Below are 13,550 nucleotides of genomic sequence, written 5' to 3' on the forward strand. Positions count from 1 at the left end.
TCGAAAGATTGAGAGTAGCCGATCCCGGAGGAGGGGCCTGACCCTGAATCCGAACGGATTCTGATGTCTGATAGGGAGGTTAAAGTGAATGAGCTTTTGTTGCCTGGATAACATTTGGATGCGCTCACAGGGGTGACTGAGTACGAAGCTTGTACCCTGGGTGCCGAACCTCGAGGCGTACATCTACCGGGGCAACTCCTTTCTCATTGGTATATGGAATGAAAGTTGTGTTACCGGTTGAGGTTCAAATTCCCTCTTTGAGAGTCCTGATGGACGTGAAGCTGCAAGAGGCTGAATGGGTAAGGACCCGGTACGAAGAGTTGAGCCTGATTGAGGAAAAGAGGCTAGCAGCCATCTGTCATGGGCAGTTATACCAGCAAAGGATGAAGCGTGCTTTTGACAGAAAGGTACGACCTCGGGTATATCACGTAGGTGATATGGGGCTGAAAAGGATCCTTCCTCCTCAAAACGATCGAAGGGGCAAATGGACACCGAATTATGAAGGTCCGTTCGTGGTCAAGAAGGTTTTCTCTGGCGGAGCCTTGTTGTTAACGACCATGGATGGTGAGGATTTTCCATCCCCTGTGAATGCGGACGCAGTTAAAAAATACTTCGTGTAAAGAGACCCGCTGGACGAAAAGAATAAAATAGTCCAGGCAAAAATGGGCATCCCGGCAACCAAAAACAGAAAAAAGGTTCGGGCAAAAATTAGGGATAAAATGAAAAAATGTACACCCGGCAAGTCGTAAACCTGAAAAGGCGACTTGGGCAAAAAGGGGTATCCCGGTGGACTGAAAACCCGAAAGGGCGGTCCAGGCAAAAGAGGGATTGAAACGAACAACTGCGTCTAGCATGATCGTTTGCGCTTTGGTTAAGGCACATGGATAATACCCGGTGGGGATCAATCAGAAACGTCTTGTTCAGAAGGCAGAAAGCACGGAGAGTCTGAGGACATATGGGGTGTAACCGAGTTGGAACTCGATGAGATCACGGGTTTCACATTGCCATTAGGATAGATTTTTCCTTTTGTGCGCAATTACCTCTTTTCAGGAATTGCTTCCTTTGTATTGCTCATTTGAGCCACACAATTTTCAATCAATAAAATGCATATTCAGTCAAATAATTTTGTTTTTGTTTTTCATTACCGCTCTGATTGCAAAAACATCCAATTGTTTGTGATAAAGAATCTTGCATTTTAAGACATACAGGTCCCTTCCGATGCATGTTTATAAGATTGAAAGCTGGAAATCTTATTCGGAAGGTTGGGTGACCCAAGTGTTGAAATCTTGACATGCCTGGGGCACGGTTCTATCTAACGATCTGTTTCGCAGGAACTGTTAGATATTTTCACTCACTTGCAGGTTGTGATGTGGAAGCTGTTGACAAAACAAATCTCCATGGAGTCCGATCAGGGACGAGGGACGGACGAAAGAATGTGAAGGGATGACGAAGAAACGTTGAGACGTACGCCGATCCTTGAATGATAATCAAGAAGACTCTTCAAAATCGGAAGATTGGAAAGTCTGTGGAAATTCCCCGCAGGGTCCAGGCAGGGACGAAAGAATATGAAGGAATGACGGAGAAGACGTTGAGACGTACGACGATCCTTGATGATAATCAAGAAGACTCTTCAAAATCGGAAGAGTGGAAAGTCTGTAGAAATTCCCTGCAGGGTTCAATCAGGGACGAATGAATGGGTAGAGAAGCAGTGAGAGACGTCGAGACGTCCGACGACCCTTGGAATTATTCAAGAAGACTCTTCAAAGTCGGAAAATTGGAATTTCTGTATAAGTCCCAGGAGTTCGCTCTCCGTCGAGCGCGGAGCGATTGGGAATACAAGATGATGGAGCAGAAAAGGTCCAGACGAGTCTGGAAATTCTCAAAAGTGGAAAGCTGATACGAGATTGGGAGGTGGATACCATGGTTCGACAGGTCGACGGGTGTTCTATACCAACTATTCTCATTTCCCCAGCGAGGTCCCCCAGCAGAGTTGTGAGGGCCAACTCCCCAGCAGATCCAAGGTCTATGGATCCCTTAGCCGAGTCGAGATGGTTATCCCCGGCAGGTTTAAAACGGTGTCTCCTTAGCAGCCAGGCTTGAAGGTTGCTATTCCCTGAGTGGAGCGGGTTTCAATGAAATATATCTCCAACAGTGTTCATCCTACCAGTGGATTGGATGAGTTTCCGTAGCAGTCTGATATCTGCATCCCCAACTGAGTTGATTCTACCTATGGATTGCATGGGTTGTCCCCAGCGGAGTGGCATTCGCTTCCCTAGCAGGGTCAGGATGGTTATCCGTAGCAGGTGTCAGATCGATGTTTCCCTAGTTGCCAGGCCTGGATGTGGCTGTTTCCCAGTAGAGTATCTGTGAGCATTTCCCCAGTGAAGTCGTCAGGTATCTGTGAGGGTTTCTCGAAGCAGAGTCGGGATTGATATCCTCAGCAAGTCGAAGACTGTTGTATCCCCACAGAGTGTTGGTGGTTCTTATCCCCAGCAGTTTCTTGAGCGGATTGGGTGCAAAGGAAGTTCTTCCCCAGCAAGGGTTGCCTTATCCCAGCAACAGTGATATTCCCCAGCAGGTTGGAGATCGGAGATTGTCGAGTTCCTCAGCAGAGTGTTTCGAGCTCCTCAGAGGAGTCCCTTGAGGGGGACATTTTTTATACATTCATCATGAAAAATAGCATAGCATGTTGCATAAAAAATAATAATAAATCGCGTAGCGTTTCCATAATTATGGAGCATTACGCAGAAAAAATCAATCATGCATCATATTGCAAGCACAAGTTAGTCTCAAGCCGTGGTTACTATTTGAGAGGTGGTTTTATCCGCAAAGCAAGGTGTTACTCCGAGGAGTTTGGCCTCATGATTTGATCAAAGGTATTTCCCCAGTAGTGCGATACTGGAGGAGTTTTTCCGTCAGGCAGAGATGGAAAGGTTACGCGATCAGCGCGATTCAAGCCGTGGTTACCGCTTGAAGGTTTGGTTTCATCCGATGGTGAAGAGGGTACTCTGAGGAGTTTAGCATCACGACGTCAGATCAACAATGTTCCCCAGTAGTGCGATATTGGAGGAAATGTTTCCGTCGGACAGAGATGGAAATAATATCAGAAGACGTTACGCGATCAGCGCGATTCCGGGGTTCAAATGGAGAAAAGGAGATGTTGCGACATTTTCTGGAGATCGGGGTTCAATCAGAGAAGAGTATATGCTGAGGCATTTTCTGGGGTTCAAATGGAGATTGGAGTTGAAGATTATGTCCGGGATGAGGTCCTCAGGATTATCTTCTGTTCATGTGTCACCTTAGACTTTGGCGGATGCCAGTGGGGGTCGTTACGGGTGTCTTCGGAAGAAGAGATGCACATGTTACCTTCCTTTTGTGAAGGTTTACCCTCTAATATGTCGCCCTCAGAGTGGTGTTTGGTGTTATTTCCGACGTTGCCAGCGGAATTATCACAAGAAATTGGAGATCGGGGTTCAAACGGAGAAAGGGAAGTGTTGAGGCATTTTCTGGAGAGCGGGGTTCAAATGGAGAAAAGGAGACACGAGGTGTTTTCTGGAGATGGGGTTCACATTGGCGATCGTGAGTTATCGTCAGGCGACTGGGGTTCAAACTGGAGAATGGGGTTCATTATTTTGGCAAATAGGAGAACGGGGTTCAAATGCAGTGATCGGGGATCATTGGCGCGAAAGAAAATTTCGGGGTTCAAGAAAAGCATAAAAAAGAAGAAATAATAATCCCCAGCGGATGTGTGGTGTTCAGGCCAAGGTTATCCCTGCGTTACCATTTATTTTGGTATCCAGGTGGATATTGCTGTTTCGGTGATCAAGCCGAGTTTTCTCCGTTCCCGACGGATTTTTCTTCAAGACTGCTTCTTTGTCGATTCTGAGAGGCATTGTTAATTATTTTCCCGATCAGAGTGCAAATTGTTCGTCTGTTCTTGGTATTCAATCACTCTTCATCCTGATCATCTGAAAGCCGAGGCTGTTCATATCGACAGGTTCACAGTGGATTGAATAGGGGCAGCTGTAACACCTCAAAATTTGCCCTCCTCTCTTGGGACTAGCTTAACATATTACATATCATTTTTAGGTCATTAGGCATTGCATATTGCATATCATGTGGTTACATTGTGCAAGTTATCCTCCTAAGTCTGGATCAGAAGATGAAGAGGTTATGTGCAAGCCTAGGGTTTTATTGACTGATCATTAGCCATCTGAGGATTGGGCTATAAATTAGGGTTTTTGATTTCTCAAGGGGATTGGTCTTGATCTTGGTTGAAGTGATACATCATCATCATCATGGTCTTGATATCATCCAAGAGATTCAGAAGATTGATCGAAATACCTTGAGATTAGGGTTTTGACCACTGGTCAACCCTAATCAGTTGCATTGGGCCAATCAGGGCATATGAAGGAGATGGGGTCTATGATGGATATGGGGATCATTTCATGATTGTATTGAGCTTAGGGAGGCTAGGGTTTCACCCTTGAGCCATTTCATCAGGAGATTGGGGCTCAGATTGATCAGTGCATTGCCAGATTCATCTATCAGTTGAAAAAGTCAACTGTGGTCAACTGTGCTTGATTTTATGAATTTGGAGGTGGGATTGAGTTGGATACACTTCCTTCATGTTGGAACAAGTGTCATTTGACATGTCAAAGCTCAAGAATGAAGAAAATAAAGTCAGAACAAAAATTGCCAAAAATGGAAAGTGACTTGTAATGGAAGTTTCCAAAAATGGAAAGTTTTTCACCACAAAATTACATGTCCAAGAAAGCTTCAAATGAAAATTTGTTCAACATGAAAGTTGTAGATCTTGGTCTCACCTTTCCAAAAAGTCCAAGAACTTGAAAATCCCACGTATGGTTGGCAAGTTATGGTCCATTCAATTTCAAAAATGACCCATAATCAAAGTGGCATAACTTTCACATGGAGTGTCCAAATTGAGTGATCTTTTTATGAGCAAACTCCATTTAACATGAACTTTCATGGTGCATAATTGGAATTCATCAAAAATGGTCAATGCAAAAGGTCAATTTTCAAGTGCACAATTAAAAGTCCAAGGGCAAAATGGTCCAAGTTGAGAAATAATTGGAATTTTGGCATGGGAGTTTTTGCAACACCTCACATATGCCAATTAGAGATGGTTTGAATTGTCACAAGTGCTCAAGGTGCAATATTTGGTTAAGTCATTTTGGAACTTCACTTGAAAATGCACAATTTGGCATAGCATAGTAAAAATGAAAAATACAATGCCAATTGATGTGGGACCAATGCCAACACATCACAAATGATATTTGGAAGGTGTCTGAGCTGTCATACAGCTGTCACAAAGCCTGATGTGAAATACCAATTTTGCCCTTGCCTTAAGAAATTGCATTAAGCTAATCATTTTCATTTTGGTTAATTGGTGATTAATAAGGTGATTAAGTGGAAGTATAAGAGCTTAATCATAACTGAATTTGGATCAGAAACACATTTCACAAGAATTCATAACCACTTTTCCCTCCAATTTTCCAAATTCATCAAGAACCTTCATCAACCAAATTCATTGGAACTTCCTCAATTCTTCACCAAAGTGCAAAATTCCTTTTGCTTCGTGCTCTAATCATCTTCCTCTCCATCTGTTTCATCAAACCTTGGCCTGTATCATCAAGATTCGCAACTGTTCATAAGGAGCTCATCAATGGCAAATTGGAATTGTTCACATCTGGATCGTGTTTGAGCTTACTTAATCACTCCAATTACCTTGCCGTACCTCCTTCTTCATCTGTTTTGAGGAATCGCGCGCAAAAGCTCAAAGATCCAACACTGTCTTCAATTTAAGGTGTGATTTCGAATCTCATGATTTTGTGAATTGTCATATGCGTTCTATAGAGCATGCCACGTAGATGATTGTGATGTGCTTAGTTTTTGAAATGATGAACTATAGGTCGAGTTATGTGCCTTTGAATGTTTGAATGCAAAACCTAAATTGATCGATCCGGATTGTACAGTTAGAGTTAGGTTAATTAGGTTACATATTTGAAATCCTCATGCTCAGACCTTTCCAATGGATATCCGTTTGTTAATTTTGATGGAGATTTGATGTTCATGCGTTCTTGGCATTTTCTGGAAAACTGGTGAAGGACGATGATGATTTTCTGGAAATAAGCTTGTTAGATCTTCGTTTTCGCCTGGCCGTTTGAAATTGTTGTTTGCCGCCTTCGTTTGGCCAATAGGAACATTCTAATTCCGCGCCTGAAACGACGCCGTTTTGGCCGGTTTCACCTAAATTTCAAAAATGCCACTGCCTATTTAATTTAAATAATTATTCTATTTCCTTTTTATTTGTTTTTTCATTTAATTACATGATCTTAGAAAATTCCTATAGGATTCATTTTTATCCAATTTGAGTGCAATTTTTTGCATTTTTCTCATGAGAATGTGTAGAATTTAATGATACTTTTTGTGGATTTTTTGCATGTGTAGAAAAATAAAATGCTTAGGGATTGTTTGATGTGTCACATTTTTGTACACTTCACCATATTCATCATGAAATGTTCATACTTCCAAAGAAATGATTGAAAATTTTTGTGTTTATTCTGGACATGTTGATGGTAATTTTCATGTAAAGTTTATGATTTTTGGATACTTGGTTGATTAGATGTGATTTTATGAAGTAAGGTGTGACAATTTGTGTCACACCAAGCTAGGTCAACTTTCTGATTTTATTTGCCTGGCTTAAAAATGTTGAATTGCTCCAATGTTTTGCATGAATGATCATTGATATGTCAAGATAACATGTGATTTTTGCTGGAATTTTTGGTTGCATTTTCAAATTGATTGATAATTTTCTTCACTGTTGGTTCATTTTGCAACATTGTGTGATACATGTTGGCATTTTGCTTGTGAAATTCTCATAGTGTATTGGATGAAGATGAAATTTGGTGTGAGCATTGTAGACACATTATAGGACATCATAGTTTTGATCCCATTCATTTCTTAATTGTTGTCACTGTTTTATGAATTATGGAAGTTGATGCTTATGTTGATGCCTTGAATTGGCTTGAATAATTGTGTCTGGATTTCTTGATTTTAATTGACCTACTTTCTTTTGTCGAATTGAGCTGAAAATTGACATGCTACTTGTTGATTGTGTCCTGTTTAGGTGTGAATTATTTGAGGATTTTTGGAATTGTTTTGGTATGCTTTTGAGTGAGATAGTTCTGTTTGGTCAATTGAAGTTGCAAATTGCATGTTTGATGTTAAATTGTGCATGAAATGATAATGGTGAATGGTATGAGCATGGGACCAATTGCATTTGCTTTTAATTTGTTTGAATGTGATTTTGGTTGGTTGACACTTGCTGTTTAGAGTTTTTTATCCCCTTTGGACCCTAGGCTTGGCCTAGTGGTCTAGTTTCTCACATTTGGTGTGGATTTTCAGGTTGAAATGCAAAAGGCTTAAGGGAAAAAGTGCAAGTTGCAAAAATTGAATGTGTTTGATGTTGTCCACTAACATGACTTTGTGTTGTAGGGATTAAAGCTTGAGCTTGGGATTATAGCTTGCACTTATGTGCATTAACTTGTGTTGTCTGTATAGATTGACTTTTGCTGTTTATTGTTGGTTTGTCTGAGTACTGATGATACTTGATTGATTTCAGGTACATTTAGTCGCTTACAGTTCTTTAAGAACTTGCTTGCTGCTGCTTGGTTTTTAAACCAATTGAGGTAGGACTTCTATTCTTCATGTAGTCTGGAAGACCTGGCCTGTTACTTGGCCAGGCAACTGTCTGAAGTCCTCCTTAAGAGGCGATGTTTGTGGTTGTTTACATTTGTGCCCAAGCAGGTAAAGACCTCTATGAGGCAATTGGCGGATCATAGGGATATGCAATCTATCCCCCGCTATTCTGTTGAGTCGTCCCTCTGCTCACACGGCTGCGTGTTGATGCATTGGGACACAAACCCAAGATCTTGTGCTGTTGCACAATCGAGTCAGAGTCTTTGAGCGTAGAAGGGTCCCTTCATTCTGGACCCACGCTCCTTTGTATGAAGCTCTCCCTGGTCAGGGATAAGAGCTGTGAAGTCTAATCTTCACTTACCTTTCATCTGCTTCACCTTAGCCCCGCAATGGCAAGGTTAAGAGCGAATACTACCCGTGTACAGATGACTTGCTTCGGCAGTCAAACCCATTGTTTAAGCCTCACTTGACTGGTTATAGTGTGTGCTTTGTGAATATTTGTTTGCTCTGTTTGCTTGTATGCTTGTATGCTTGCTTTCTTCCTGGATAGGATTAGCTTGCAGTTGTGCAAGTAGGTAGAAACCTCAACGTAGGGCAATGATGCATGATAACACTAGGCTCGAGTCCAGCTCCCTGGTAGTGTGTCTCCCCTTTGGTTTCTGGCTAGAATTTCTTTCCCTTTCAGGGGAACTACATCGCCCTGATCCTCGTTCCAGACGAGGTATGTAGGCAGGAGACCGTGCGAGGTCTCTCCGGGCACCCTTTTCTTTTTTGCGTGTGTTTTGTTTGCCAGCTATCAGGCTCGAGTTCCCGACTCCCTGTTAGTCTGTGTGTTCAGTTTCTTCTGACGTCTCAGCGTCTCTTCTGGCTTGCTTGATGACTTGTAGGCTTGAGTTCCCGACTCCCTACTAGTTTGCATGTTCTTTCTTTCCCTTTCGGGGGAACTACATCGCCCTGATCCTCGTTCCAGACGAGGTATGTAGGCAGGAGACCGTGCGAGGTCTCTCTGGGAACTTTTTTTCTTTTTGTATGCGTTTGCTTGTTATATTCTTGTGTGTCAGGATATGGACGTAAGCCCAACGATTGGCTGTACGTATCCTGATTGTGTTTGTTTGGTTCGGAAGCTGACGTAATTCCATCGAGTGGTTGTCGGGTTCCAGGTTTGCCTGTGGGTGTGTGTGTTGTTTGGCGTGCGTGAGCCGAACTACGGCAGCTCTGATTCTCGTTCCAGACGAGATACGTAGGCATAGGATGCGACGTCCTATCGAGCTCCGTTCCTCTTAACCCCACCTGTGTTGTCTTCGGTGCGTGTGTGTGTGTGGTGTTTTAGCAACCTTTTCTTTTCTTAGAGCGTGGATCCCGTCGAGTACGACGGACGTGAGGGGTGCTAATACCTTCCCCTTGCGTAACCGACTCCCTTACCCTTTCTCTTTGGTCGCGAGACCATGCTTTTTCCAGGTTTCTCTGAGCGTTTCCTTTCCCTATTTTGGGATAAATAACGCGCAGTGGCGGCTCTGTTTGTTTTTGTTTTAGCCCGCCGGTTGTTTTTCGCGGATGCGACAATCACGAGGTATATGATACAGCCTTACTGTTGTGAAGAAAGTCAACAGTCTTCTCGTGTAATCTCTGTAGGGGACCAAATTGGGCTGGAGGGTGTTCCAATCACCATTCACTTGATTGATCACTAGAGCTGAATCTCCAAAGATGTCCAGAGTCTTGATTCTCAAATCAATGGCTTGCTCAATACCCAAGACACAGGCTTCATACTCAGCTTCATTATTGGTGCACTCAAAAGTCAGACAAGCGGTGAAAGGCATGTGGGCACCTTTCGGAGTAGTAATGACAGCATCAATTCCACTTCCTCTGGCATTGACAGCCCCATCAAACAACAAAGTCCACTTTTCATCTGGATCAGGTCCCTCCTCAACAACTGGCTCTTCGCAGTCTTTCATCTTGAGGAACATGATGTCTTCATCTGGAAAATCAAACTTCATCGGCTCATAATCATCAATCGGCTGCTGAGCAAGATAGTCTGACAAAATACTCCTTTTGATGGCTTTCTGGGATGTATACTGGATGTCGTACTCTGTCAGTACCATTTGCCAACGAGCAACCCTTCCGGTGAGAGCTGGCTTCTCGAATATATACTTGACTGGATCCATCTTGGAGATCAGTAGGGTCGTGTGAGTCAACATGTATTGTCTCAACTGCTTAGCAGCCCATGCAAGTGCACAACATGTCTTTTCAAGCGTTGAGTATCTCGACTCGCAATCTGTGAATTTTTTACTCAGGTAGTAGATGGCATGCTCTTTCCTACCTGTCTCGTCGTGTTGACCGAGAACACAACCCATGGAATTGTCTAGTACTGTCAAGTACATAATCAGTGGTCTCCCTGGGACTGGAGGCATGAGGATTCTGCAAATACTCTTTTATCTTCTCGAAAGCCTTTTGGCAATCATCATTCCACCTGATGGCCTGATCTTTTCTCAACAATTTGAATATTGGCTCACACGTGGCTGTTAGGTGAGAGATGAACCTTGCAATATAGTTCAACCTCCCTAAGAAACCACAGACTTGTTTCTCTGTTCTTGGATCAGGCATTTCTTGTATCGCTTTTACTTTAGCCGGATCCACCTCAATCCCTTTTTCACTAACAATAAAACCCAGCAGTTTTCCAGATCTCACCCCGAAAGTACACTTGTTCGGATTAAGCCTCAGCTTGAATTTTCTCAAACGCTCAAACAGTTTCCGTAGATTCACCAAATGTTCTTCTTCTGTCTGAGATTTGGAAATCATATCATCCACATAAACCTCGATTTCATGATGGATCATATCATGGAAAAGAGTCACCATCGCTCGTTGATATGTTGCCCCAACGTTTTTCAGACCAAACGACATCACCTTGTAGCAGAAGGTGTCCCATGGGGTTATGAAAGTTGTCTTCTCCATGTCTTCTGGTGCCATCTTGATTTGATTATAGCCAGAAAAGCCATCCATGAAGGAGAATACCGAGAACTGAGCTGTAATGTGAGGTAATGGGAAATCATCCTTAGGGCTAGCTCTGTTCAGATCCCGGTAGTCGACACACATCCGTACCTTTCCATCCTTCTTAGGCACCGAAACGATATTTGCAACCCATGGCGGATAATGGGTGACTGCTAGAAACCCTGCATCCAACTGTTTTTGCACTTCTTCCTTTATCTTGACAGCCATCTTTGGTCTTGTTCTTCTGAGCTTCTGCTTGACAGGAGGACAATCCTCTTTGAGAGGCAAACGGTGTACCACAATGTCTGTGTCAAGCCCTGGCGTGTCCTGATAAGACCAGGCGAAGATGTCAACATACTCTCGCAACAATTCAATCAGCCCCTTCTTCACATTATCTTCCAAAGCAACCCCTATCTTGATCTCTCTCTTGGCGTCCTCGGTGTCGAGATTAATCACTTCAACAGACTCTTGATGTGGTTGAATGACCCTTTCCTCTTGTTTTAATAGCCTGGCAAGTTCTTCAGGGAGTTCACAGTCTTCATCACCCTCTTCTTCAGCTTGAAAGATTGGATTTTCAAATTCGAAGCGAGCCATAGCAGAACTGTTATCAATAGGATCCGGTGACGTGCATCTGCATGAGTGATGGTATGTGCTTATGAGTGTGAACAAGAAGTGGAAACTAAACAAAACATTGCCAAATGTATTTTTTTTATTTTTGAAAACTGCAAAAATAGAAAGATAGTGAACAAACTATTTGAGTGCAAAAAGACGTCCTTTATTGATGATAAAAAATGCAGGTATTCACATAGATGATCCCTACAATGAGTCATTATGCCCTGGGCGGAACGTAAGACTTGGATATGCATGAATAAACAAAGAAAATTACTCCTCCAGAAAAGTGGCTTGGACAATCTCCTCAAAAGACCAATTGTTGAGAACTTCACCCGGGACCCTCGAACGCACCCAGTTGTCGATGTCGCAATCACTATCCCTATCTTCATTGTTGACCGTAAATACTTGGCCATATTGGATGATGCCAGCACTGGAGAAAGTAATCGGCCCCTGACGAGTCTGAAGTGTTGAAGTCAGAGCTGGCTGATACCCAATCCCGAACTTGTCTTCCTTCATTTGTAACTCCAACAGACGTCCCCAACCGGGAGCAACACTTGAACCTACCAAAGCCTGTGCCTGCTTGAAGGATGAGATAGAGGCACCCGCTTTAACTTCTTCCACCGGAGCTGCGTCCTTGATCTGAACTGCCTCAAAGTGATGTGATGCAATGCAAAATGAATGCAAAATGATGTGATGCAATGCAAAATGAATGCAAAATGAATGCAAATGATGTGATGCAATGCAGTGACATGGAAATCAAGATTGCTGTATCTGCTTGAACAACTGTCGGATTGCACTGTTTGAAGAGAAACCCACTGAGGAATATAATACAAGATCAAAACTCTGCTCCAGAAAACCGGGTTGGTTGAAGGTTGAGGTTTCCTGAATTTAGCCCGCCCCTCACTGGTAGGTTCTAAGAACAGAAGTTCGTCAGCTTCGGTCCTTCAGTCGAGAATAATACGTTTACCACTGAAGGTTTGGCATTATTACGGGATAAAAGACCTCCACTGACTCCCCTCAACAGGATATCCTAAAGCAAGTTCCCAGTCTCGGGGTCCTCGGATTGAGCAGCGAGAATGCGCCCACCAGAGCTAACATAAACGCGTCTCGGAGGAGAGGCCTCGACTGAGTTCTCGGGAAATGGTCACCAGAGTCGACGATTTCTAAAGGAACATCATGTCGTTACGAAACACCCGTAGGGCAGAATATATCCAAAAGAAACCTCGTCTGGAATGTGGGTCTTCATGAACGACTTAACGTAGCAACATGCCACGCAAGCCTCATGACTATCCACTCTAAAACCTGTGTGTACGCTCAAGCTTGGGTAGTGGCCTTATCTCTCATGGAACATCCCACCCCAACAAACAAACAAACCAAACAGAGCCAGCAGACACAACAATGATATGTACATAATGCAATAAGATAAAGCAGATAAATGCCGAAAGTAAATAACTGTACAAAAGACTAAACACCCAACAAACAAGAAAACTACAAAAGCTAGGAGGGACTCGCTTAGGGAAACATATTCCCCAGCAGAGTCGCCAGCTGTCGCAACCTGCGAAAAAACAACCGGCGAAAAAAGAAAGAAATGACAGAAGAGTCACCACTGTGCGTTATTTATCCCAAAGGAGGGAAAGGAACCGCTCGAAGTAAACCTGGAAAAAGGAAAGGAAAAGACAAGGTCTCGCAACCAAATCTCGGGTTCGGGAGCCGATTATGCGAGGGGAAGGTATTAACACCCCTACGCATCCGTAGTACTCTACGGGATCCACTCTTGTGGTTCTTGTCTAAAGGGTGTGGGTTTATCTAATGTACTATTTACTAAAAGAGGGGTCAAAAGAAAATGACTCGCACGGATGTCGCATCCACTGCATACGTATCTCATCTGAATATGAGAATCAAAGTCTTCGTAGCTCGGCTACCTATGGGTTAAAGAGGAATGTGCTCGCTAAGACATCGCGTCTTATGCCTACGTATCTCATCTGGAATGAGAATCAGAGCAAGCCATAGTTCGGCCGACTACGGGTTAAGGGTTGTGTTTTTTAGACGAACGACGTTACTACGCAATCTACCGGATGCTCGACCTTTGGAGACTTACTCACCTGTAGTAGAAGGAGTTAACGTGTTCTTAGGGGAAGAAAAATCAATGAGTTTGTTTGTGTTTTAGGAATGCTCATGCAAAAAGGGAGTCCTAGACGAAGGAACCGTGCTACCTTAATTGACATGCAGAC

This window comes from Lathyrus oleraceus, chromosome 5 (assembly GCF_024323335.1).
Source record: "Lathyrus oleraceus cultivar Zhongwan6 chromosome 5, CAAS_Psat_ZW6_1.0, whole genome shotgun sequence".
Lineage (NCBI taxonomy): Eukaryota > Viridiplantae > Streptophyta > Magnoliopsida > Fabales > Fabaceae > Lathyrus > Lathyrus oleraceus.